Genomic DNA, 25,203 nt, shown 5'->3' with positions numbered 1-25,203 from the left:
TTATCATCATAAAACCTCGTATCACTAAATATATCTTTTCGTTATTCACATAATGTATAACTAAACAGGTTCGTGGCCCATTATTACTAGTCTCGACTGGGCTCTGTGACAAGGCCCCAACCAAAACTTGTGTTCCCCCCCCCCCCCCCGGCCCAACCGTAATCACCATGCTTATCAAGCATTCGATAACAGCCTTGCATGTGTCACTCCCCACAGTTTCTTACTTAAAGCAATTGATAAGATTCAACCTCCTTGACTAGTTCCGACACACATTCAGGAGGTGCACATGGGCCAATTAGATTAAATCACAATTTTACAAGAGCCATCTTTACTTACATGTGCACATGAATTTATGAGATCAAGATCACAAATAAGGTGGCCACCGTTTACATCCATCATTTACATATGTGTGCACATGGATTCAAGGTTTACTACTATTATGAAAATCATTATTTACCATCTATTGGACCTTTCATCAATTAATTCATATTGTCAATCAGCATGTATGCGCATAACAAATAATCAAATTATAACTAGCATGTTATAAAATTACTAACCAGATCTTTGATTAATCGGAATAGGATATCACGAGTGGAGGGGTCTTGAGGTCTGCCGACTTGATCACCAAGAGAAGTAGGGTTTGTCTATTGTTTAGAGTTTTTATTTAATCCAACTACAAGTTACGTACATATATCATATGATGGTTTGGGGCGGTTTAAGTTATTGGCTGAAGTAATGGGCTCAAGCCCAATCCATTTAAGCCATCGAGGAATCAGGGAGGGAAGTTGTGTGATGCTTGGGAATTATGAAGTTATAAATAAAATGCACATGCTATCAAGTTGCAATTAAAATGTAGTAACTAAATGTGAATAGGTGGGCCGGTCATGAGGTATGTTGGGCTACAAGGCACATGGCTGCTCGATTCTAAAATACAAGGTGGGTCTCGAGTGGATTGGTTCTTGGTCCGAAGCTCAGGTTGTCTAGTAATCGACTACAGGTGCGGCCCTAGATTAGTGGCCCAACAATAACAACGTTATTATGTGTTACCTATCATTCTATAATTAGCTTAACGAAGTTATCATAATTAGAATATTAACGCGAAGAAGAGAGATAATAAAGAGTTAAGATCACCGTATTCAACGTTGCTAACCTCAAGGGTTCGAGTTGTCACAACTTTACCATTCTACGATGTAGCAGCGTTAGCACGACTGGAGCTGATTAACCGATCAAACTTTGAAGGTGTGCTAAGCTGTTTGCTCGGAAATTGAGAATGGAACGACGAAAGGGTTGGAAGGATGAGTTATGTAACACCCCGAAAATATAAACCTTTATATTAGAATTATAAAGAATAAATAAACAAGAACTAACCAACTAGGAATTTTAACCTAGTTAATTACAAGTCTTGAGATAACTTACACTAAGGTTAAAACACTTAATCTTAAAGCTAAATGATATGTGGAGGGACTAAACTAGTCAAATCTGAAAGTTAAATGCTGAAATAGAAAACAAAAACACACAAACCACACACTGGTGGGTGTGTGTCGATCAAACAGAAGGAGGGCGACCAGGGGTTTATTCCAAAACCTAGAATTTTCACAAAATTCACAAATTGAAGCTGCAAATCTGCTCCAAATCAAGTTCTAAACACAAATTAATGATCACCTCGTTGTAGGGATCAAAAGGTATGTAAAATTTTGGTATTTTGATCCATCATGAATTCTAGGTTAATTGTGAAAAACTGAAATTGAGCCTAAATACATAATGCATGAATGAATCTGAAGTAATATGGTGTCTAGAGTTAAACCCTAGATGATTTCTTGTAAAATTCTTGCATGATACTTGAGAAATTTATAATCACCATTGTAGGTGGTTGATGAAATTGTAGAAACTAGATAAACACTAGGATTATGATTTCTATGCTAGTGAAGGCTGAATTATACGATAAAATTCAGTAAATTGATGTTAAAAGTGTGTAAATTACTTAATTGAGGTGAAATTTGGTGTAAATAACATGTCAAGAACCTAGTAATGATTAAGTAGAAATCTAACCCGCTAGGTGTTCGTAGAAACGCCAAAGTGAAGATCAAAGTATTAATAATCGGACAAAAACGCAGATTAGATTACCGTAATAAATTGTCCGTTATTGATTATAAAAGAGTTCTAAATTGATTGCGAATGGAACTCTTTAGGTAAGGAATCCGGGTCGTCAAGTGGACAAGCCGGGGGTGATACACGCTAGACCAAGATAGACCAATATGTCACGAAAGTGACTTTGTGTCTTAAACAAGTAAAAACGGGTCCAAACAAGATATATAAAAGGATCCTTGAAATGCCTGGAATGGTGCCTAAATTTCGGCATCCAAATGGGTCAAAACAAGTTAAAGAGTAAGCTTTGATGTTGGTTACCATTACTTGAGCAATGGTTATAAAAAAAGCGTAAGCCTTGTAGCGGACACGCTAAACTAGTTGAGAAACTTAACTCCTAATACAGGAGTTAAAGTTCGGAATTGTAAACATGACAAGTAGTGTAAAAAGGCAAGCACAAAACCTTGGAAATAAGCATGTAGATTATCGCGTAAACGATTCCTCAAGAGGGAAGCGAAACCTGATAGTGGGAAAAACTTGGGTATGAGTAACTAGCCTTAGTTATGTGTTAAACGTATTCAAAATTAAATTACAGCGAGGTAAGAAAAGAATCGGCAAAACTGCAAAAACAAGAAAGAATGTACAGCAGCTATCGTAAATTACGGTAGCAAGTAAAACGTTACGGCAGTTCTCTACTGAGTTACGGTAGACCATAGTTGCCCAGGGGCCACCGTAACTTATGGTGGCTACCGTAAGTTACGGTAGCGCCCAGTCTCGAAAGCTGAATTTTCATATTTTTTTGGGCTACTTGTATTTATTTTGAACATGATTTCGATTATGTTAACATTCAAAGGCTTTAATACTAATGATTATCAAAAATTTCAGTTTCTAGGTAATACAAGTACGGGGGATGATGATCAAGCAAACGAAATCGAACCGAACACACCAATCAACGCTTCCGCACTTGATCTATTTTGTCTTAAGATTATGTAAACCCTTGTAATTCTGTTTTGTACATTGTCTAGTAGGATTAAATTGTGAATGTTATGTCGGGTATGGTTTTTAAAATCATCAAAGTTTTTTGTAAACTCTAAAAAATTTTAGTATCAAATGCAAAGTTTTATATCAATCGTCTAGTATTTTAAGCTGGGTCTTACAAGTTGGTATCAGAGCTCAAGGTTGCCAATAAAGTGTTCGGTTCAAGCTTGATCAAGCATCCGGTAAGAGTTAATAGTTTAAAGAGATTTAGAAAATATAGAAATAAATCATGAATAAATTATGCATGTAAAGAGTGTGTAAGCTCACTCAAACACAAGAAATGCATGAAACAAGAACGATTGAATCAAGTTGGGAACTTGATTGAATCAAAACAAGTAAAGCATGTGTTATAAATGGAATGTTTAACTATCTACGTAAACATTTCAGTAATAAAGATGGCGGACGGAGGTGATGATGATGCGGTGCCAAGAGTCACCGAACAAATGAGGGTAGTGATTGCCGAAGAGGTTGGAAAGGCGATCGAAAACAGCTTGTCGGGATTTATTGATAAAATTCAAAACACAGTTTTATCAATAGTGGACGAGAGAATCAAGAAGTTGGAAGACGATGCTAATTTAGCAAAAGAAATGTCTGGAGGACGAAAGCCTTGTTCATACAAGGAATTTATGGCATGCAAACCGCCAGTATATAATGGGGAAGTGGACCCAATAGTATGCCAACGGTGGCTCAGTGATATCGAGGGAGTATTCTAGAGAACTCGTTGTGATGAAAATGACTACGTAGCCTATGGTACGGGTCAATTAAGGGGTCAAGCGAAAGACTGGTGGGATAACAAAAAGAAAGAGATTGGAAGTGAAGCGGCTAAGGCCATGACATGTGAGGAGTTTAAGACACCATTTCTTAAACATCATAGTCCCAAAGTGGTCATTAATAGAATCAAGGAATAATTCATGCAACTCAGGCACAAGGGTGAGTCCATAGACAAGATCACGGGGATGTTTATGGATAAGATGAAGTTCTGTGATGAATTGGTGATGAATGAAGAACAGAAGATATACTACTATCATAACATGTTGAGTGCAGAATATAGAGAGTTCATAACCCCTTCAAAATACGAGACCCTTACCGAGATCATTAATGTTGCTCGGGAAAGGGAGATCGAACTGAAAAAGAGCATTGAACGAGGTGAACGGAGGGCAAAAGAAGTAAATCCAAGCCCTACCAAGAAAGCACGAACAAATGAAACCGCGAAGAAATCGGATACGAAAGGTGGGTCGCCATCTTGTAAAATTTGCGGGAAAGGTCACAAAGGCGAATGCCGATTCAAGGATAAGCCTTGTCCCATATGCCGAAAAACGGGACATATGGCTATATCATTCCCGGAGAAAGTGACTGTTTGTTACAATTGTTACCGACCGGGTCACAAAAGATCGGAATGCTGGAACTGATTGGAAAGAAAGATGGGCAAGACTCGAAAAGTGAAGCCCCAAAAGCAAAAGCAAGATCTTTCCAAATGACCGCTGCAGAAGCTGATATTCGCTAATTTACACATATTTTAGTCCCCCATTTTATCCCCATTTTATGCGTTTTCGGCCGTAAACCGTCATTCAGATACTTAATCATGTATACTTTTGTTTACAGGCCTAAAACAGCATACCAGACAAGATGATAGTGAAAACGAGGACTTTCTGGACGAAACGACAAAGCTGCGAAGATTCTGTGAGGAAATCTGATCTGGGCAAGTTGCACCCCCGTGCGGTTGGTGGCACCCCCGTGCGGATGCGACAACAAGGCTCATCTCGGCGTTGCACACCCAGCCCGTTCAGGAGTGCAACGAAATCTCGGGAACGCACCCCCGTGCGACTGGTGGCACCCCCGTGCGACTGGTGGCACCACCGTGCGACTGGTGGCACCCCCGTGCGGATGTGATGACCAACACCAACCCCGGAGACGCACGCCCGTGCAACCCCTTGCACCCCCGTGCGGACGCGCTGACCAGCACCAACCCCGGAGACGCACACTCATGCAACCCATGGCACGCCCGTGCAGATCTGAAGACCAGTCAACTCTGCTAACGTCATGAACAGTAACTCCAATAATTCAAAAAGTGAATGGTCGTGCCATAAAGTGCACGACCGTGCGATCGTAAAATGATATAAAAAACTTGCAGAAACATTCTGCTCGTAACTCTGGAATTTTGGAGAGCTCCACAGGCGATTTTCAGGCTCCGGAAGCATCAGCTTTAGCCCGGATTCAAGCCACATTGCCCGGTTTAGCTCGGTTACTATCCGGATTCTCATTCTTATGCTTGTTTATGGTTTGGTTTCTCAAATCTTTCCATAATTTTGTTATGTTTCAAGCATTTAGACTGATTATTATGTATTAATGTAAGCCTTTGGGCAAAAACACAGCAATCCCTTGCTTGATTATAACCATTAGTATGTTAACCTTTGTTTGTAATGACATTTGGAAGTATTTTCTATGATTATCTTTGATGATTAGTTTGCAACCTTGTTATTGATATTGATTTCTTGATTATAAGTAATTGTGTTGGATGATTGGTGCTTGGTTAGTTAAGATAGTTGAAAAATGAAGCTTAATTAATCATGTATTAGTAAACTTTTAATTTGGTTAACTAGTTTAACTTAGTTAAAATGTGGGCACCATGATACTAGAAATGGTTAGTGGTTTAATAAAATGTAATTATTGTTAATCAAGAAAGCTTGCCCTCACGGAAGGACTCTAACGGGTTAGATGGTGTTGTTATGAATTCTTGCCATGATTTGTTAGCTTAGTTAGTAGTTTCGGCCAAAATTGCTATCTTGGTGAATTTATGCACAAGATTTGTAAAATGAACTCGGTTGTGATTTAATCTAGTTTATGCTTGTCTCGGTGGTTGCATTGTGTTTATCGGTGTTGCTTTCCTTGATTAAGTGAGGTTAGAAAACTCCTAATGGATGACTAACTTATTTTTAGGAGATTTTCATAGACATTTATCAATTGCACGTTAAAGAACAATTTTAGGTGGTTAAAGTGTGTTTATTGTTTTAACTTTCCGAATGATTGTCATGTTAGGATTCCCAAAAGGAATACTAATTGTCTCAAAATGGAAAATTGACCGAATACTTCTAGTGCCAAAACTGACTTAGTTGACATGCTTTGGTTGTGTATTAAGCAAGGCTATTTATATATAATATACTATGTTTTATAAATATTTGTTTATGCTTACTTTAGTTTAATTAAAAAACCAAACGACTTATGTTTTTACCGGTAATTTAGTGACAAAGGTCTAGTATTATTTCTCCGCCCATTTCCGTGGATCGATACTTGGTTCTTACCGATACTTTATTACATATATGACGGTGTACACTTGCCTCTTTCGTGTGTGTTTTGATGTAAAAGTAATAATCACTTTTATAAATTTAAAACCAAATCGTGTGTAATTTCATTGTAAAAATATGTGTAGTCACGCACACATCAGAAGCCAAAGTCGAACCCGACGTGGTCTCAGGTATATTTACTATAAACTCGATTCCCGCACGTGTGTTATTTGATACGGGTGCGAATAAATCCTTTATTTCATATGGATTTATTTGGCATCCTTCGTTTGTTCTAACAAAATTACCTATGCCTTTAGAAGTAGTATAGGCAATAACAAGAGCTTTATTGTTTGTGATGTATGTGAAAATTGTAAATTGAGCATTGATGACGAAGAATACACAATAGACTTGATCCCGATGTCGATGGGAGAATTCCAAGTGATCGTGGGGATGGATTGGTTATCCCGATACCATGCGAAGGTGGTTTGTTTCCGAAAGGAAATACAACTGACGTCTCCTAGCGGAAAGCAAGTTACGATATACGGTGAAAAAGGAGGTAACCCGGTGCTATGCTCAATGCTAGAAGCCTATAAACTTATGAAACATGGATGCAAGGCTTACATGGTATACGCAAGCGAATCGGAAAAAGAACCCCTCAAAATTGGAGACGTGCCGGTGGTACGTGATTATGAAGATGTATTCCCGGAAGAACTACCGGGAATACCACCAGAACGGGAGGTAGAGTTCGGAATCGAATTGATTCCGGGCGCAAAACCCGTGGCCAGGGCGCCGTATCGACTTGCGCCGTCAGAGTTACAAGAATTGATGTCTCAAATCAAAGAATTGCTCGACAAGGGGTTTATCCGACCGAGTGTGTCCCCGTGGGGCGCACCAGTTCTATTCGTGAAAAAGAAGGACGGTAGTATGCGCATGTGTATCGATTATCGAGAGTTAAACAAACTCACGGTGAAGAATCGATACCCACTCCCAAGAATCGATGATTTGTTTGACCAGCTACAAGGAGTTAGTTGAATCTCCAAGATAGATCTTAGATCCGGTTATCACCAATTGAAAGTCAAGGAGGAAGACGTACCAAAGACGGCATTTCGTACGCGGTACGGGCATTATGAGTTCCTTGTAATGCCCTTTGGGTTGACTAATGCACCCGCGGCTTTCATGGACCTCATGAACCGGGTTTGCAAACCTATGCTAGATAAGTCGGTAATTGTATTTATCGATGACATTTTAGTATACTCGAAGAATGAAGCTAAGCACGTGTGTCATTTGCAAGAAGTATTAGAGACACTCAGATGAGAAAAGTTGTATGCAAAATTCTCAAAGTGCGCCTTCTGGCTTCGAGAGGTGCAGTTTCTTGGGCACAACATTAGTGCTGATGGAGTACTAGTGGATCCGTCAAAAGTAGAAGCTGTGTCAAAATGGAACCCTCCAAGAAATCCCTCAGAAATCCGAAGCTTTTTAGGGCTTGCGGGATATTATCGGAGATTCATACAGGATTTCTCCAAAATTGCCTTGCCATTGACCAAATTGACTCGCAAGGAGGAAAAGTTCGTGTGGGGCATCGAACAGGACGAAGCCTTCCAAACGCTCAAGGAAAAGTTAACTCACGCTCCGGTGTTAACATTACCGGAAGGAGTTGACAACATGGTAGTTTACACGGATGCGTCGCATTCGGCACTCGGGTGTGTTTTAATGCAACGAGGCAAAGTCATCGCCTACGCCTCAAGGCAATTGAAGATCCATGAAAAGAAATACCCGGTTCATGACTTGGAATTGGCGGTGGTGGTGTTTGCCTTAAAGATATGGAGGCATTACTTGTATGGGGTAAAATTTACAATCTTTACCGACCATAAAAGTTTAAAGTATTTCTTCGATCAGAAGGAATTAAACATGAGACAAAGGCGGTGGCTGGAAACGGTCAAGGATTTCGACTGTGAAATACATTACCACCCCGGGAAAGCCAATGTAGTGGCTGATGCGTTGAGCCGAAAAGCAGATTATATCCCGATACGGGTACGATCATTGCAGCTCATTGTGACCTCGGGCTTACTAGAACGAATCCGAGAAGCACAAGATGAAGAAGTAAAAACGGAAAACTGGAGAAAGGAAAGGATTGTTGGCCAAGTTAAAGATCTCAAGGTAGGCAGTCACGGCTTGAAGACACGTTTCAATAGAATTTGGGTCCCTAACACATGTGGAGTTAAAAAGCTCCTACTTGATGAAGCTCACAAGTCCCGTTATTCCATTCATCCGGGAGCGACCAAGATGTATAACGATTTAAAACAAAACTACTGGTGGCCCGGAATGAAAAGAGACACCGTGAAATACGTGGAAAAGTGTTTGACGTGTCTACAAGTCAAGGCGGAGCACCAAAAGCCATACGGTAAACTCCAACCGTTAGAAATCCCGGTTTGGAAATGGGAACATGTTACGATGGACCTATTAACCAAACTACCAAAGACGAACCGCGGTTTTGAGGCTATATGGGTAGTTGTTGACAGACTAACCAAGAGTGCTCATTTTATTCCAATTCGTGAGACTTATACGTCAGAAAAGATGTCAGAAGTTTACACTAATGAGATAATAGCACGCCATGGGGTACCGGTATCCATCGTGTCCGATAGGGATACTAGGTTCACTTTAAATTTCTGGCGAGATTTCCAAGAACAAATGGGAACCAAATTGTTCATCAGCACTGCGTATCATCCCCAGACGGATGGACAGAGTAAAAGAACAATACAAACGTTGGAAAATATGCTACGGGCATGTATAATCGACTTTGGAGGCAGTTGGGATGTTCATCTACCCTTGGTCGAGTTTTCTTATAACAACAGCTACCATGTTAGTATTGGGATGGCACCGTACGAAATGCTCTATTGTAGGAAATGTCGAACCCCGGTATGTTGGGGTGAAGTGGGCCCACGTGAACTTGCCCACCAAGATATAGTACGAGCCACTAATGAAACGATTGATGCGGTTCGGGCTCACTTGAAAGCGGCTCAAGATAGACAAAAGTCGTATGCTGACAAAAGGAGGATACCAATCGAGTTCCAGGTTGGCGACAAAGTCATGCTCAAAGTATCCCCATGGAAGGGGGTTATCCGGTTTAGAAAAAGAGGGAAATTGAGCCCAAGATTTATCGGGCCATTTACGATTGTTGAACGAGTAGGAAAGGTAGCTTACCGCCTTGAGCTGCCGGAGGAATTAAGCGGAATTCATAGCACTTTTCATGTGTCACATCTTCGGAAATGTCTAGCCGATGAGACGACTTATATCCACTACGACGATATCGAGGTGGATGACAGATTAAACTATGTGGTAAGACCCATTGCGATTTTGGATCGTAAGGTGAAAACCTTAAGGAACAAAGAGATCAATCAAGTGAAGGTCAAATGGGAACACAGGAAAGGTGCGGATACCACATGGGAATCCGAAGAAGAGATGCAACGGCTCTACCCTACTTTATTTGGAACGTAATTCGGTTTCGGGGACGAAACCCTTTTAAGGGAGGTGGACTTGTAACACCTCGAAAATATAAACCTTTATATTAGAATTATAAAGAATAAATAAACAAGAATTAACCAACTAGGAATTTTAACCTAGTTAATTACAAGTCTTGAGATAACTTACACTAAGGTTAAAACACTTAATCTTAAAGCTAAATGATATGTGGAGGGACTAAACTAGTCAAATCTGAAAGTTAAATGCTGAAATAGAAAACAAAAACACACAAACCACACACTGGTGGGTGTGTGTCGATCGAACAGAAGGAGGGCGACCAGGGGTTTATTCCAAACCCTAGAATTTTCATAAAATTCACAAATTGAAGCTGCAAATCTGCTCCGAATCAAGTTCTAAACACAAATTAATGATCACCTCGTTGTAGGGATCAAAAGGTATGTAAAATTTTGGTATTTTGATCCATCATGAATTCTAGGTTAATTGTGAAAAACTGAAATTGAGCCTAAATACATGATGCATGAATGAATCTGAAGTAATATGGTGTCTAGAGTTAAACCCTAGATGATTTCTTGTAAAATTCTTGCATGATACTTGAGAAATTTATAATCACCATTGTAGGTGGTTGATGAAATTGTAGAAACTAGATAAACACTAGGATTATGATTTCTATGCTAGTGAAGGCTGAATTATACGATAAAATTCAGTAACTTGATGTTAAAAGTGTGTAAATTACTTAATTGAGGTGAAATTTGGTGTAAATAACATGTCAAGAACCTAGTAATGATTAAGTAGAAATCTGACCCGCTAGGTGTTCGTAGAAACGCCTAAGTGAAGATCAAAGTATTAATAATCGGACAAAAACGCAGATTAGATTACCGTAATAAATTGTCCGTTATTGATTATAAAAGAGTTCTAAATTGATTGCGAATGGAACTCTTTAGGTAAGGAATCTGGGTCGTCAAGTGGACAAGCCGGGGGTGATACACACTTAAAGGGTGCGCTTTGAAGGTACGAAATTTACTGTTTCGTTTCATTAAGTCTATTATTAGTCTTATGTCGTTATTTTGAAATATGGTAAACAAGATAGACCAATATGTCACGAAAGTGACTTTGTGTCTTAAACAAGTAAAAACGGGTCCAAAGAAGAGATATAAAAGGATCCTTGAAATGCCCGGAATGGTGCCTAAATTTCGGCATCCAAATGGGTCAAAACAAGTTAAAGAGTAAGCTTTGATGTTGGTTACCATTACTTGAGCAATGGTTATAAATAAAGCGTAAGCCTTGTAACAGACACGCTAAACTAGTTGAGAAACTTAACTCCTAATACAGGAGTTAAAATTCGGAATTGTAAGCATGACAAGTAGTGTAAAAAGGCAAGCACGAAACCTTGGAAATAAGCATGTAGATTATCGCGTAAACGATTCCTCAAGAGGGAAGCGAAACCTGATAGTGGGAAAAACTTGGGTATGAGTAACTAGCCTTAGTTATGTGTTAAACGTATTCAAAATTAAATTACAGCGAGGTAAGAAAAGAATCGGCAAAACTACAAAAACAAGAAAGAATGTACACCAGCTACCGTAAATTACGGTGGCTACCGTAATTTACGGTAGCAAGTAAAACGTTACGGCAGTTCTCTACTGAGTTACGGTAGACCATAGTTGCCCAGGGACCACCGTAACTTACGGTGGCTACCGTAAGTTACGGTAGCGCCCAGTCTCGAAAGCTGAATTTTCATATTTTTTTGGGCTACTTGTATTTATTTTGAACATGATTTCGATTATGTTAACATTCAAAGGCTTTAATACTAATGATTATCAAAAATTTCAGTTTCTAGGTAATACAAGTACGGGGGATGATGATCAAGCAAATAAAATCGAACCGAACACACCAATCAACGCTTCCGTACTTGATCCATTTTGTCTTAAGATTATGTAAACCCTTGTAATTCTGTTTTGTACATTGTCTAGTAGGATTAAATTGTGAATGTTATGTCGGGTATGGTTTTTAAAATCATCAAAGTTTTTTGTAAACTCTAAAAAATTTTAGTATCAAATGCAAAGTTTTATATCCTTCATCTAGTATTTTAAGCTGTGTCTTACAAGTTATATAAGCCATAGTTCCCGATGTATGAGCAGATAAAGTTCACGTTAGATCCAGCAACAAATACGTCTTGGTACAGGCTCGTGTACAAGCCGGTGAAGGTTTTGGATAGTTAATGACGATGGAACAAGATATACTCGAGAACATGGCTCTTTGGTGTTATGATTCAGACACGCACGAGGCAGTCATTGTCTTCAGAAACGACAAGGAAAACTTCTGTATTCTCGACCCGATGTGGATTGTTAAGATGTCGGCGGCCGATATCGACAGGTTGTTTCGTCACGACATATTCTACGAGGATAAGGATGCAAGTCAGGCTCTACACTTTCAACACGTCGCCTGTTACTGTTACTATCAGGGAATTCACGCGGGAAGCTCATGGTCGGAAGCGGCTCATTAAGACAGAAGACCGAAGACCAAGCAACAACCAAGGGGGTGTTTGTTGATGCACTTTTGGTGTCTGTCACTTGTTCTTATTTTATTTTCTTTGTAATGTAATAGAACGGTCTTTTCGTATTATCGAGTCTGTATGTTTGGTCGAGTCGACCAAGTCAAGATATCCTCCTATCTTGACTTGGTACGACAGTTATGTTGTTGATATGTATTGCAACTGCAATGTTTGCAGTCTGCAAGTGTTTGCCTCTCTTAACTGTTTCTGCACATGTTATCTGCCTGTCATGCTTGGCTGTTTGCAGCCTCCCACGAAGAACATTCTTCGTGGGATTGGACCTACACGAAGAACATTCTTCGTACACCTTTGGGTTCTTCACAGTGATAGTTCACGAAAAATCTAGTTCTTTGTGGGCTTTGGTTGTTTGTGGGCCCAGTAACATTCTTCGTGATGTTACTGGGCTGGGAGGTCTATATAAGGCAGTTTTGTATGCAAAACAGGCAAGAGAGCTTGGTGAGTCTGTAAAACACTGTGTATATGTGTTTGTGTATGTTCTCTTCCATTTAATCAAAGTTAGTGAATCTTTGGTTATGTGTGTGTTCTTTACTTTGCATTGGTTGCATACATACAAGGATTCCGCACTTGTATTTGTGTTCTAACAACAAGAAAGTAGGTTTCTTGATCCTCCAAGTGGACCTACAGATGCATTGCTCAAAGGATGCGGGAGATGGCCAAATCTAAAAGAGTGTTTGGTCAACGGCTACTCTTGTAAATTTTCCCATTAAAAATTGGCATTGACTTTTAAATGTGTGGGGTATGGAAGAACCGACTTATCAGAGTGTGGGCTATGGAGGCGTCAATGTATAGGAGTTTGGGCTATGAAGTGGTAGGCACCTTAGAGTGTGGGCTATGGAGGTGCTGGTTTGGCGGTTTATCCGAGTGTAGGCTATGATGGTGCCATACGGACCCAAGCTCAGTATGGAGCTTGGTGCAAAACAGGCTATGGATGTGCTGGTTTGGCGGATTATAGGATTGTGGGATATGGAGGCACCGACTCTGCCGCCCTCTTACGGACCCACCCTTGCAGAGGAATTTCCCCTACATGAGCCCCTATGGATGTCATGTTGGAGATGGTCCAAAAAACACAATGTCAAATTCTGTTGTCTATAACTTTTGCAAGAGATGTTTGACTGTTCTTTCCGTATCCACTTGGGGTGGTTCCTTTTCGTTCCCATTTTGGGGTGGATATATATAAGAAACTGTTGCAACTATCAACAGTGGCTTGTTGATAATGGAGCCTCCGGGTATTGACAACTTGACAACGACTATTGAACATAGGTACCATCGCTTTACAAGATGTAGTGTGAGTTTATGAATTAGGTTAAACTATTTACTATTTTCTACTTTGTTTTTTCTCGGATTCATATACAGTTCGGGTCGTTTGTTTTTTATTTTTATTCGGTCTATCAACATCGATTTGGACTATGGTCTAAGTTCTTTGAGATTATCTGGTTTTACCATATAATCTACTCAAATCTACTCAATTCCTTTAAAACAGTCATGCACAACACTAAAATAACGTTTTAACTCTAAACTTCTAATATTTAACTTAGACTAGTTTAGAAAATTCATAAGTAACATCAAATGTAAAGCTTATTTGTCCCATTTCCTGTGAAGTAAAACAATTTAACATCATAAAATCTGAGTAAAAGCAAAACAAAACCATAAAACTAATAATTCTCTTTGACAAAGTGACATACGAAAAAGCTATGTAAATTAAGTGCAATGAAAAATAATAATAAATAAAACTATGCTATTGTGAAAAGTGAAAAAAAAATCCTAATACTCAAAATCAGTTAACTGGTTAACTAAACGAGTTGGGGTTGGATCTAATTAGCAAAGTAATTGAAGTTAAGGTGTTGCTCTTCTTAAAGTCAAAGGTAGTGGATTTGGTGTGATTTAAGTCATTCTAAAAAAACAACTAGTTAACTAAAATCCAATATTAACTAATGTGATAACTAGTGACCAAATCCATGAAATGAACATCAATATAGTAACTAATTACTGGACGATTGAAAATAAAAAAAACAAGTATAGCTTAAAAATGTAATATTTAATATTTGGGCAACTAGTTACTAACGTTTGAAAGCAAAAGAGATATGGTGTGACTAAATGTATTGCTTTATGTGACAATGATTGTACGAAGGTGAGACGGTGCAAACTTCTATTTGAGGCCAAGGCTTTTGGAATTAAAGCTAGAATAAAAAGTCATGCATTCAATTTGATTCCAAAGATCAAATAATCATAATTGAGAAACACTTAATTCAGAAGGGCTTGTGGAACATTGTCGAAAGTCAAAGGATGAACAGAAATTTTAATAATAATTTTTATTATTGATTTGTTTGTTGATAAATCAATAAGAAATTTTTTATTTTTAATTTTTGTTGATAAATCAATAAGAAATTTTTTATTTTTAATTTTTGTTGATAAATCAATAAGAATCATCATATATAGTGACTTTACAAATATGTAGAACAGTATGAATCTAGCTGTTCCAATAAAGGTCCATATAAAAGACAAATTAGCATTCTGATTAACATTCTTGATTGGCTTAACAAATGGAAGTTGCTTTCACACAGGAATTGACTCGCTTATCTATATATATAATATATGAACAAAGTGTGGGACACGTGGCACTATATTGTGCAACCTCACAAAGTTTTTGGCGGGAAAATTAGAGAAATGTGATGTTTCTACACGGGATCCGTGTATTCTATCCAAACCCGCATGGATATTGACCCGGGTATATAAGGAACTAAAAAACCCTAATTTGTGAAACTTCTCATTCTTTCTATTCTTTCTACCGTAGTCTCTCAACCCTAACCAATTTTCAATGCCGTTCGTCCCTGATTCTTCATCAGACTTCCATCATCAACATCTTAATTCGAAAAATCAGTTCGTGTAATATGTTCGATGAACGTGTTTACGAGATTGAGCGTTTGATTCTGATTATTTTATGGTTTTATAACATGAAACAGTGGAGATTTAAGGAATTTTGGGGGTTTGAGAAGCTAGGGTTTGTGGTTTTGGTAAGCATTTCATCTTCAGATCTGTTGTTGCTTTGGTTAATCTAATCTTGTGAAACTATTTTATGAATTCTGGTTGCCTTGGCGGAGGAGGGTTTTCAACCATTCAGACACCCTAGAGGCGGAGGAGGGTTTTGTTTTGTGGATGGAGACAATGATTTTTGGCCGGTAGGTGTACGCTTGATTTTTCTTAGGGTTTTTTGTTGTTTAGTGATTATTAATGTTACAAAAATGAACTGCAGGTTGATTTGAAGCATCTGATGATGCTGGTTTTAGCACAGATCTTCATGTGGGTAATCGTTATATACATTTTTGTATATTTTTTGGTTTTGGGTCTTTATATTTTTTTAGGGTTCTAGATAAAATTAGGGCTTTTACTGTCAGATATAAAAAAAGATAAAAAATAAATTAAAGCTTTGGTCAAGGGGTGTTCTTCGGTTTAGTTAAACGGGTTTCCAAAAAATCAAAGCAAACCTGATAACCAACCTGTATCTTTATTCGGTTGTTCAAGTTCAGGTTTAATGGGTCGGGTAGATTTTTATATGTATCCCAGTGAGCTAAGGTAATAACAAATGATGTCTATTTTCCCTAGAAACTTCATCTTTGGATTGATTGAGTTGTTCCCAGATGGTCCAACATATTGTTCAAGATGGTTGAAGATCCTGTTAATAGACCTGCTTTTGAAGTCATATTAGTGCAGGTAAAAGTTTAAGTGTTTTGAGTTTTAGTGAGTTTATAATTGGTGATATGATAGCCAAAGAGGCTGATAGGGCAATACATGCCTTACATAATCAGCATACATTGCTAAGTGTCAGTGTGTTCTTTCACTATGATGGTACATTTTTAATAAATTGGTGATATCTTGTCAAGTGAAAGGCGTAGTGATTTGAGTTTATTTTATAGGGAGTGTGTCCCATCCAGGTCAAGCATGCTGATGGGGAGCGTGAAAGGTTAGGTAATTTGACATCTTTATTGGGTCTGTGGGAACAAAAATCAAATTTTGTTCATTGTCTTTTGGTAGAAGCTGAAAATGTACGAAAATAATATGACGAGGCCAACAGAAAGTTATCTAAACTAAAATCAAGGATATCTCGCTTAACAAAGAAGCTAGCGCATGATTTTGGTATGTTTTGTTTATTTAATCTTGTAAATTACAGTAGTTTTTCGTCTTTTCTATGGTTCTTTCTGTGACCCGTGTTTGACTTTGCAGGACCAGAGAAGGAATTCTACTCGTGATATGGTCAATGTTTTGAAAGCAAACAAAACAAGTTACAACCTTTGCAACTTTATGTTTTCCTTTTTTTTTCCATATTGAGCTATAATTTCTTTATCTATTCTCTCTAAATTTGAATTGTTCCTGTTTTTTGATTCATTTCATTCCAGATATGTTTACAAAGTTTGCCCTTTTAAACAAGCCACTCAGGATGAAGGGTACAACACAATGCGGTTGGGGTAAGTCAAAACACGTTGGGGTTGAAACGGGCTATATTTTTTAGTACAGGTGGATGCAGGCCGGACTGGGTTGTGCTGGCCCATTTAAATTTGTTTATAAGTTAAAATATATATATACCTGAATATTCTATCTTATGAATATTAATCTTCATGCACTAAATGTCACAAGGTGATCGGAACGAGATGTCAGAGAATATATTTTCGTCGAACGGGTCATTGCAGAGTGGGATGTGTTTTTGTCAGTTACTCAGGTATGGGTTGATATTTAAGCTTATAGTAACAGTTTAATTTAAGGTAAGATGGATGATAGATGTAGTCATAGTTGTTAGACTCGGACAAGTCACGAGTCGACTCAAAACGAGTCATAATTTTAGAAGATGAAACATATATTATAAACTCTGCTAAGAAGTATGTGTATGTGTGTCAAGATTTAATGGAGAAAACTGTGGTCCTTCCTTTAGATACTGGACAGAAGAGATATAGTGCTTAAAAGTACGCTGAACTTGTGATTTTGTGAGATAGGATCGCTCTTTCATCTGTATCAGGTACGGACATTGTAGACTACGAACATTGTAGACTACGAACATTTATAGACTGATCTCTTTATTTTCATGGTTCATTTGAATACTTAATTATCAGCTAAGAGTTCAGCAAATCTGAACAAATGTCATTTTTTTCTTAGGTTTGGAGGTTTTTCTTTATAATTTGTTTTTATTTATGTGTTCAGTATATTCTTTTGTGAGTTTATGTATGTTCTGTTGCTGATTTTCAGCAGAGAAAAAGGCTAAGGCTAACGGGACTCTTGATTCTGGCATCTCTCAGCTATCAGTAGCACATACATACGGCTTCAACCAACAGAATTCACTTGCTAAGCCCTCACGAAACTATTACCACTCTTTTTTTGGTGAATTGGCCCTAAATTGTTTATCACCACAACGGCAATTTTTATTACCCAACCCATACCCACATCTTTTTATCCAATTACATCGATCTCAATTAACACAATATCTTTCCCCTTTTCTCTTTAAAATCCTAAAAGTGAAATCACGAACTATCCAGGTATGTTTTCTTGATCTTTCATGATGTAATCTAAGATTCCTTTGTTTTTTTCGCTTTACTTATTTTTTAATATGTTAGTCGTTCATATATTAGTAGATTTGTCGAATAGTTTTTGATTTTGAAGTTTAAGATCTTTAAAGTCGAATCATTCATAACATTATTTATAAATAATCAATTGAGTTACTTTTGACTACATTAACATTATACTTACAATATTATCGTTTCTCCTAATTTACATAGAAGTGGAAATAGCCATGGTACATCATGCTTTGTGCTTCTACAGTCTAGAAACCACAAGGCATATATCAATGATCAGTGTGAGTTGGTTTATTATGGTTGAATATTTTTTAGTTATAGTTCTTAGTAATGATTTTATTCAATATTATATGTATCCTTGATAAATTGAATACCTGTAGTGTTTTAATGTCAAATGGGTCATATAAAAATGTTTGTGAGAAGGGAAATAAGTAGGCTGGTGAAATTGGTTAAGGTGGTTCAAAGCCGTTTTTTTGTCTCAAGCGGGTGAAATAATAATATTTGAAAAAGGGATTTGTTGAAATGGGCTGAACGAGTTGAAAGTACTTCAAATTCTATTTAAAATGTTTGCAAACGTTTGTGTTGTTTGATTTAAAGATATAGATGATCATTGTACTTGTATTGTTTCTTTAATTGTACTAATTATGTTAATTTTTTGAGATATCAACCACCATTGCTAGCACGTCAGGTGGCGGTGGCAACTGAATTTGAGTTTGAAGGAGGTATGTCATCTGTTTCATCCGCACCATAACAAACTAGCCACATCAAATATCATTTAATGTATGAACCACTGGTACCGAAAAATGGAGAAAATCTGGTACCGGTTCAATGCCGAAACCGATGTTTTACCCGTAAATTACCGGTATCATATTGGTACCGAAAAATGGGGAAAATGGGTACCGATACCGAATATACTCAGTACGGGTACCCAGTACCAAATGCTCATTACTCTAACTGTAACTTGATAATAGGTCCATGGCATTGGTTCACGACAATTAAAAAATCCATTATGGTAAATTGTTGATTTGGTTTTCTGACTTATAATGCTAAATTGAAATAAATCAAGCCACTTTCATATAAATATATTATTTAAAAGTTACTACAACTTTATGCTAACATAAAGGAAGGGGATATATATGTAGAGAGCAAAATAAAAAAAAGTGATGTTGCTGCTCTTACCAACATACTAATTTCCCATGATTCTATGATATAAGTGATTTTAATATTTATCTTTTATAAATTTATAAATTTTAGGGTAAGGCCTTTCAAAGAAATAAGTTGTTCAAGAATTTAAGATTAGGAAATTGCTGGCACGAGTATGCAATACAAATACAAATACAATTATGATATTCTTAAAAATAAATGTAAAAATATAGATAGTATCCTTTATTATGTTTAATATCTAAAATCGTTCCTTTACATATGATACAGAACTTATTTAACTTCTGTATATTTAACTTGCACACTGACGTTGTTGAAAAGCTTATATTCGACCCATTTACTTCTGAACGGATTCGGGTACAACAAAGCTTCTATATATTTAACTTGCACACTGACGTTGTTGAAATTGTTGTGATACAGGTTGGTGTCTCAGTTGTGGATCGGTTCACATTTTATACATTAGCTTTCTTTGAGAGGCTAAATATGTATGACAATGCATCATTAAGTAGGTATAAACGATATACGTTATGAAAGTTCTATACGGTCTTCAGCCCATACCTATTTCTCCTTTTTCGTTGTTGTTTTGCAGACTTTTCAGCTCATTTAACCCAAATTTGTTGATGTCAACCACATATTATCGAACAGATCTATACCAAGAACAAGTAGAGAAGGTATGGCAGTTGTACATATAATCCAATGCTACTAATAAAGTGGGAACTTGCAAGTTGTGATTGATTACACACTATGCAATCAGGAACTAATAGTTGACTTTCGATTATCTTATCATCAGGTACCTGTGACAAATTTCTTTGGTTCAGTCATGAAAATGATCCACACAGATTCTACTTACTGAGCAACCTCAGGTACAGACAGCAGCCGGGTCAAATATGATGTGACATCCGGTCAATCAGATGATGTGGACGTTCGAAGAATGACAAGTTCAGATCCCGAGAAACAAGCTGATCATCCAGATATAAAAGGGTCTCTGGTTCCCCTTCATAAAGAAAATGAAACGGGTCAGTTTTTAAGTAATGGTCAAAATGTGTTGGGCATAGGTTGGGTGACGTGCTAACATCTTTTGTACGGTTTTTATTTTTTATTTTATAAATAATGAAATAAACGAGGGTGATTTAAATCTCTAAACAAGCGATCTATGAGTTGCAGTTGGTCAAAGGTGGAGGCTGGCTCATGCGAATTGGTGGAATGCCATCGTTGAGAAGTTTCAAGGTATTAAAAATGGTGACATGATTGTGAATTGCGGGCTTGCGGCTTGGTTGGAATGTTGACTTTGGTGGTTGTTTCTACTTGGCAGTCATCATAAAGGTGAGAAATAGAATCTTCATTCGATCATCTAAATATAAGAAATCAGCCGGTTAGCTGGGTTGAGGGTAACGTGTCCTTATGTTTATGTTTTGATTTTTAGTCCTTATGTTTATGTTTTGATTTTTTGATTTTGTGCCTATGCCCACTCAATAGTTTATGGTTTTTGTTTTTTTCTTCCTTATAGATTGAGTTTGGATGAGTTTTCCTTGGCTGACATTTTGTCGAACACCTTCCATGCGTGCCCAAATTCAGGTTTTTTTTTTTTAAATTCCATTTGTTAAATCAAATATTAATAATGTTGGGGTGAAGGAGGATAAGATGATAGTAGATATAAGTGGTGACGATGGAGATAGTGAGGAGGAAGGGGAACCGGAAGAAGGTGTGATTTATTTGGATGTGGAGGTTGTTGGTAAACAAGAAGGCGCAGGGGTGATGTTGAGAAGCGGATTAATGTGATATTATATGTATTGATAGCCCTGGAAAACGGGTCGGGTCGAGTCGTATCATGGGTCAAAATGGGTTCGGGTCCAAACGGGTTCGGGGCAAAACGGGTCAATTAAAAAAGGTTTGTTTTGGTTCGGGTGGAAACGGGTTTGGGTCAACACGTGTTCGGGTTGGAATGGGTTCGGGTCAGAACGGGTTTGATGATACACGAAAAAATTATTAAACTTACTCAATGGGCTTAAACCCTATATATACTCTGCAAATTCCATCGAATGCATTTTTAACAAGATGTTGGTTGATGATTGATACAATTATTGTGTTATATGAGGGCAATTAGCTGCCTTGTGTTGTAAAGGTTAGTTTCATATCTTTTGGTATACATTGTTGCACAAGACAAAATATTTTACTTTTTTTTGTGATTTTTAGGCATTTGATGCATAGAGGTTTCTAAGGCAAATGATGATGATGATTGGTACAAGAATTTTATCTATGTTGTTGTAGTGAAAATTTGTTCCTGTAAGTACTCAGAACAGAAAGAAATTGATCCCAAAGTGGCTGTATTGTTAGATGATAGTACGAATCGTGTTTTGGTTGATGTTAAAGACTTGGAAGAGGATTTTGTTGTGAATGCAAACCTTCCGGATAATAAGTTTCATTTGGCAAAAGAATCATTTGTTAATTCGAATTGTTAAGAAGATGACATTGTTCACAATGTTGTTAGAGAATTTGACAGTTGGATGAACAATTTGATCTGGTGAAGTTTCCTGATCTGATTTCATGTAAATCGTTCACTCGCTTAATAAACTTCTGATCTGAAACCGCGATGTATGCAATATGCTGAATATTATGAAAATGAAAATGAAAATGACAAAAGAAAATGTGTTTTTAGAAGAGAGCAACAAGGCAAAATAAGGCGTTGACTGAAACGGTCAACAAGGCGATCACTACTCCAACCGCGGCTGTGAAAGATTTTAGAAGAGAGCAACAAGGCAAAAAAGAACAAAGTTAGTTCTATGGAGTCAATGGTTCTCTCGATGACATTTGGGTTCCGTATAATATGGCGTCAAATTATACATTTACATGAGATACATGAAATTAGTTCATCTATAATGTATTTATTTTATATTCACACATTGGAGTAACGTTTTAAAAACTAATAAAACGTATGATATACGTGATTTTTTCGTGTATCATCATCTTTGGTGTTTAGTACAATGAAAAAGCCATGAACTACATGGAATTATTTCACATATCATATACGATGTAAACCAGTTTGACAATACAACTGTTTTGGTCAAAAATTACCGAAGCAATTAAGTGATCAAATTAGTTGAGTGAGGTAGTGTGCTAAAAAGTGTGTTGAAAATATGTTTGTTAGGTTCTTTGGAAAAACAGTGTTCAGGATACGGCTCAGGATATTGAGCTGTATCTACGATCAAACAATGAGCAATAAAGTAAAGTAAATGACACGAGATGTACGAGGAAAGCCCTTGATCAATCTAGATCGCCGGCATAAAACCTCGGGAGCTGACAATCGCAGCTGCCTAGTTCTTCTTATTGCTTTAAACTTCAGGATACAGTGCAGGATATAGATCAGATCGCTAAGTGTTACAACGAATTTTGTGAAAGTTGCGAGAGAGCAAGTGTTGAGAGTGTAGAGAGTGTGAATGTGATGTCCTAGTTGATCTGATATACCCACTATTTATAGTAACGAATTACAAACTAAAATTCCTATAAACATGGGATGCCCCGAATATTCCAATGTGAACGTTGTAGACCGAGTAATGCGGCTTCAACGGCTTCTTGTGAACGACTTAGACCGAGTCTTCAGTAGAAAAGGTCTTCATGAACGTTGCTAGCTTCTAACCCACGTACCTGCATTTAATCCGTTAGTGATCCTGAGGATACCATTCAGGATGTTACCAATATACTGAGTCAGCATCCCGGATGTAAACAGATACAATAAACAAGATATATATCAAGATATTTTCCAGGATATGGGCTCAGAATTTCACCCATAACAATTGTCCCCAAAAAATGTTACCGTTAAGTATCCTGGTCACTAACGGTTATATTTTTTCCCGAAGAACGAGGCAATGAAGAGATAAGACCATTGATGTGATAGCTTTCAACCACCCGGCCTATAATTACTCATCACACCCTATATCTTTTTCATCCTTATCTTCATTTAACTATCTCCGAAGAGAAAAAAGGTAAACACTTTCTCTCAACTTCATCTTCCTTTTTCACCCTCTTCAATATTCCGGCAACATGACAAGGCAGACAAGATCTAGTTCCGGCGATTCCGCCCCCACATTCATTCACCAGAATATTCTCCAAGATCCGGAGAAGGAAATATGCTCCTTCGACAGTGCCCACTTGTCGGCCCTCAAATCCTCCGGCATCTTCCCAAAAGGGACGGTGTTCCGGCCATTTGATCGGGAAATCCGATCGGATATGGTTTCCGACGAGTGGCTGTGTTTCAATGTTTTCCCCTTTACTCTAGGGCTGCAATTTCCTTTTTCTGAATTTATCACCGAGTTTTTTGATGTCACAAAAATTTGCTTCAGTCAAACAATGCCAATGCTTTGGCGAGTCTTGTCCGTTCTTGATCAAATCAAGAACAACCATATCCCTGACCTTTCTGTTCACGATCTCCCTTTAGCATACCGACTTAGGTGCCACGGTTCTTGTCGATTCTTGTTTTATTCTACTTCCAGTGACCCACTAATCCTCCGAGCCACAAGGAATGAAGAGGAATGGAAATCCAAATTCTTTTTCGTAAAAAGAGATTCAATCCCTGGTGGAGCGGATTATCCGGTGCATTGGTTGAAGAAGGGTAGGACTTAGGGTTTAAAGATGATCCTGCTTGTTATCCTGCTTTATATCCTGAACTGACTTTGTCGTTTTCCTGTACAGCTGATTTTAGGAAGCTAGCACCTCCTCTTGCAGATTCTCAGAAAAGAATAGACGCCATCAGGCTCCTTCCAGAAGCAGAGAGAAGTTTCAACCCATCTCCAGTAACTCCAAGCCCTCTTTCAAGCGCAACCATGTCTGGTAAGGATCCTACAAGATATCCTGTAGACACATGTTTTTTATTTGATATCTTTAGGAAAGGTTTAGAATTTTACTCCCTGTGTGCAGATTCCAGCAAAGTCCCAGTCTATCTAGACCTTGACGAACTTGACAGCTATCCAACTCCCTCCATAGTCAAGAAGGAGGCTCCTGCTGCTACTAGCTCCAAGCCACTCCCAGCTCCCAAGGCCAACCCAAGGACTCGTGCTTCCACGGCGAAAAAGAGGAAAGGCCTTGAAGTCAGTGCTCCAAGCTCAGAAGGGTTCTCCTATGACGAGCTCAGCTTCACCGATTCCTTAGAGCCAATGACATCCTTCCTCAACAAGGTAATATCCTGACACATATTCTGCACGTATATCCTGCACATATATCCTGCCTGGATATCCTAACTGGATATCCTGATAGGATATCTTAGTCATTATAGAGATACATATTCTAACTTGTACCTGTTATTGATGCACAGGGCCTCCAGCATTTGCTCCACTTGTACAACGATGCATGTGGTACTGTTGCCCTCCATGAAGCCAGGATCAAACATCTCGAAAGCACCGTTGCTGACCAAGGTGCCATTGCTGAAGCGAAGAGCCGGCACTATGAGGATAAGCTGAAAAAGGTCACCCAGGATGCTGAGCTCAAATTGGCCACCATGCAAATGGATCACGATCAGGCCATGATCAATTTCCGGGAAGGAATCAAGACTTCCGCCATTGTCTCCCTGTTACAAGCACGTATCAAGATGGCCTATGAGGCCAAGGAGACAGGTCTTGTTTGCCCATCCTGGCCAATTGAATCATGGGTAGCCAAGCTGAAGGAGCTCGGAGGCAAGGCTGTGCCACTCCCATCTGAAGCCGGTGAATCTTCCAAGTCAGCAGGGGTGGCGGATCAGGCTGGAGACAAGAAGGATGCTGGAGCGGATGCTGGTGAGGATGCTGGACAGGATGCTGGAGAGGATGCCGGTGCTGAGAAGCCGGGGAAAGCAGGAGAGGATGCCGCTGTGTGAGGGCAGCTGAGTGGGCGATGATGGATATTGATGCCTAGGCCGGAGCCCACTTTTTTTTAGGTTTGATGGTTGATGTCTCGAACAATTTACTTTTCTTGTCTGTTGAACAATTTTAATTTCCTGCACGTAGACAATATGATGGCCAAAGGTGGAGGGATCCTGAGTTTCAGGACGAAGCCCTTGGTCATCAGT

General features: G+C 38.3%; 1 long non-coding RNA gene across 29 annotated transcripts; it reads left to right on the top strand.

Annotated features, from left to right (window-relative positions):
- The first annotated feature begins 15,204 nt into the window (after nucleotides 1-15,204).
- Nucleotides 15,205-22,002, top strand: LOC118481255. Of its 29 annotated transcripts, none has more exons than XR_004865121.1 (13): nucleotides 15,206-15,464; nucleotides 15,572-15,629; nucleotides 15,704-15,750; nucleotides 16,089-16,161; nucleotides 16,365-16,411; nucleotides 16,483-16,584; nucleotides 16,672-16,729; nucleotides 16,845-18,730; nucleotides 19,590-19,678; nucleotides 19,759-19,840; nucleotides 19,960-20,185; nucleotides 20,334-20,492; nucleotides 20,677-21,615. It is a non-coding gene; the product is annotated as an uncharacterized LOC118481255 (long non-coding RNA). The 29 variants fall into 29 exon arrangements; XR_004865123.1 differs by having other exon boundaries at nucleotides 16,054-16,161; XR_004865119.1 differs by having other exon boundaries at nucleotides 15,555-15,629.
- The last annotated feature ends 3,201 nt before the right edge of the window (nucleotides 22,003-25,203 follow it).

Source organism: Helianthus annuus, chromosome 1 (genome assembly GCF_002127325.2).
Source record: "Helianthus annuus cultivar XRQ/B chromosome 1, HanXRQr2.0-SUNRISE, whole genome shotgun sequence".
NCBI lineage: Eukaryota > Viridiplantae > Streptophyta > Magnoliopsida > Asterales > Asteraceae > Helianthus > Helianthus annuus.
This window is presented reverse-complemented; position numbering and strand designations above follow the sequence as displayed.